Source organism: Atta cephalotes (genome assembly GCF_000143395.1).
Source record: "Atta cephalotes unplaced genomic scaffold scaffold00094, whole genome shotgun sequence".
Taxonomy (NCBI): domain Eukaryota; kingdom Metazoa; phylum Arthropoda; class Insecta; order Hymenoptera; family Formicidae; genus Atta; species Atta cephalotes.
In genome coordinates this window covers 85,495-88,622 of record NW_012130158.1, presented here as the reverse complement: position 1 = coordinate 88,622, position 3,128 = coordinate 85,495, and positions in this window count along the sequence as shown.

Here is a 3,128-nt window from a genome sequence, read left to right as displayed (position 1 = left end):
CTCCGAATCTGCCTTCACGTGTTCCGGAAGCTTGTCCCAGCTGTTCGATGTAGTTGTCGTACATGCATAAAAGTACCACCTTCGGTATATATTGCAATTGCTCGACGCTCAAGTCTCGAATATCGGAAGGATGGCACATCGCGAGATACATTTTGCTAATGCGCGATTCGCGGATTCACGCATCTTTAAATAGTCATTCGAGAGTCACAGTCTTTAGTATGAACATGAAACCACTTGTGCTGCAACCACTAACGATAAACGTCACAAACTGTGACGCGAAATCGCGAATGATGGGAGGCAGCGCGGAGAAGCGCAAGCAAGGCGAAATGCTGCCGAGTACGCGCGATCATTTGCGGCCCGTCGAATTGTGTAAAACCAACGTCCTCATAAGCTTGCTCGAAAGTCCAAACGGCGTATGTTTCGAGAATGTGTACGTTTACTCGAAATTGCTGCAAGCCATACAGCCAAAGTATCGATATCTCGAAAATTTATGTACGTCTATCGACGAAACATCTATCGGATTTACGTTCTCCAACAACAACGATATCGTTCCACTGAGCGAGGCGCGTCCAAATTCTATTTCTTTGACGTAGCATGCGACAAGCAGGATGCGGTGAGAGAATACATTTCGATAGGCCGCCACACGAACGTTGACTGCTTCTATCTCTGTCAGACGTACGCGAAGATACCTAAACATCTGATACGCGACAACGCGAACCTGTTGATCCTGTTCAAACAAGATTGTACCAACTTGAAACACGTTTACAACGATCACGTGAATACCGACATGTACGATGAATTTTGTTTGTTGTGTCGCGATTGTTGGCAAAAAAAATATGAATTTTTAGTGATAGACAAGGATAATGCGCTTAAAGACGGGAGATACAGAAAGGGATACCAAGTTCGCGATACTGTAACGTGACTAGTCGTTGTCGATACTTCGCCAGAGACGAATATGGCTGATGTGCCTGCACGTGAAAAAATTGCGAGGGAGATCGAAAAGACGAGCGAGTCGAACCTCAAGAAACATCGCACTCTAAAAACCGGTAGAATCAAGGAAGACAGGCATTTTAAACCTATTATCAAATATCTGCAGCAGATTGTTGACAACCCCGTGCGCGCAATAAAGAAACAGTCGCGCGACGATGACGCAGTGTCTGCCTTCAAGCGTGAGAGAAAAGAGGAGGAAGAGGAGGAGAAAAATAAGGAGGAGAAAGAGAAAGCGAGCGAGACGTTCGAGCGTTCCGCGACTCCGCGTAAATCCGATGATCGATCGCATGATCGTGTACAGTCGATAAATTCCACTCCGCGTACCAAAATCAAACTAACGATAGAGTTGGATGTCGTTGGATGTCAATGTTTTCAAAATGATGGAAGACTCGCTAGCGACGAAGGTTCAAAATCGGTTGCAAACGTCGGAAGATCGAGAGGCGTTACGAGCCGGCTTGGGTCCACTGGGTCAAAGTTCACTTTTACACTACCATGTCTTTCTACAGCGTCTCGTACTCTAGAGCTACATTTCCAACGTCTTCTAAAAACCGCCGCGGCTCGATTAAAGTTTATTATCGGACCTGTCAATATACGACTCTCGAACGCGGCGTCGATCTCTCGCCAGACAAGAGATCGTTCGTTGCTACTCGCGTACTCACCACTCGTGTACTCGCCATCAATGTGTGCGAAACGTCGCTCCAATTGCGACTTTGTCGCGCGATTCTCGCCACCGCGGATTGTCCAACGGCGAGGCGCGGACGCTTGGCACGACAAAGTTCTTCGAGCTGCTCGATGCACTCGTCGCATTGTTGCAGCCACGCGAAACACTCTACCAGAATAGTGATTTGGCCGCACTACTCCAATAATTCGCGTTCCACTCGCTCATGGTTTTTTATGTCTTTTCACAGTTTTTAAATCACGTCTCTTCTACGCACTCTTCTACGGAGCACTTATTAGGTGTACAACTTTGCTTCCGCCGTTTTTTTCCGAAATTCGAAGCTTTATTGTAAAAAACTGGTTATACATTTATGATTCAAAGTATTGTCCATCGCTGGCCACTACTTTCTCCCATCTTTCGGATAGCGTACGAATCCCGCGTTGAAAAAACTGGTCATCTTTTGAGGCTATCCACGAATCGATCCAATTTTTTACTTCTTCATAAGACCGAAATGCTGGTCAGCCAGGCCGTGTGCCATTGATCGAAATAAGGGATAGTCAGAGGGAGCAACGTCTGGAGAATACGGCGGATAGGGTAGGACTTCCCATTTCAACGTTTCCAAGTATGTCTTGACCACTTTCGCAAAATGGGGTCGAGCATTGTCATGCTGCAAAATCACTTTATCGTGTCTCTCGTTGTATTGCGGGCGTTTGTCTTTCAATGCTCGGCTCAAACGCATCAATTGCGTTCGATACCGATCGCCTGTGATTGTTTCAGTCGGTTTTAACAGTTCATAATACACTACGCCGAGCTGGTCCCACCAAATACAGAGCATGACCTTGGAGCCGTGAATATTCGGTTTGGTCGTCGACGTGGAAGCATGGCCGAGAACTCCCCATGATTTTCTGCGCTTGGGATTATCATAATGAACCCATTTTTCGTCCCCAGTCACAATGCGATGCAGAAATCCCTTCCGTCTTTGCCTTTCAAGCAGTTCACAAGCAAACAAACATCTCTCGGCTTCAATTCGTACGGCACCCAATTTCTTTGCTTCTGAATCATTTCCATAGCTTTGAGGCGTTTTGAAATGGTTTGTTGAGTCACTCTCAATGATCGTGCCAATTCTTCTTGATTTTGACACGAATCTTGCTCAAGTAATGCCTCCAATTCTGCATTTTCGAAAACCTTCTCTCTTCCATCGCTATGCCGGTCTTCGATGTCAAAATCACCGTTCTTGAAGCGTTGAAACCACTCACGACACGTTCTTTCACTAATAGCGGCCTCACCATAAATATTTGAGAGCATTCGATGTGCCTCAGCCGCAGATTTCTTCATATTTTAACAAAAAATTAAAACCTCCCGCAAATGACGAGAATTTGGCTCATAAACTGACATTTTCAATCGAGAATAACTTTATGATTCAGACACAAATCGACTTATGTTTCTATGGGGTTATGTTGACAGATGCCCAAGTTTATTG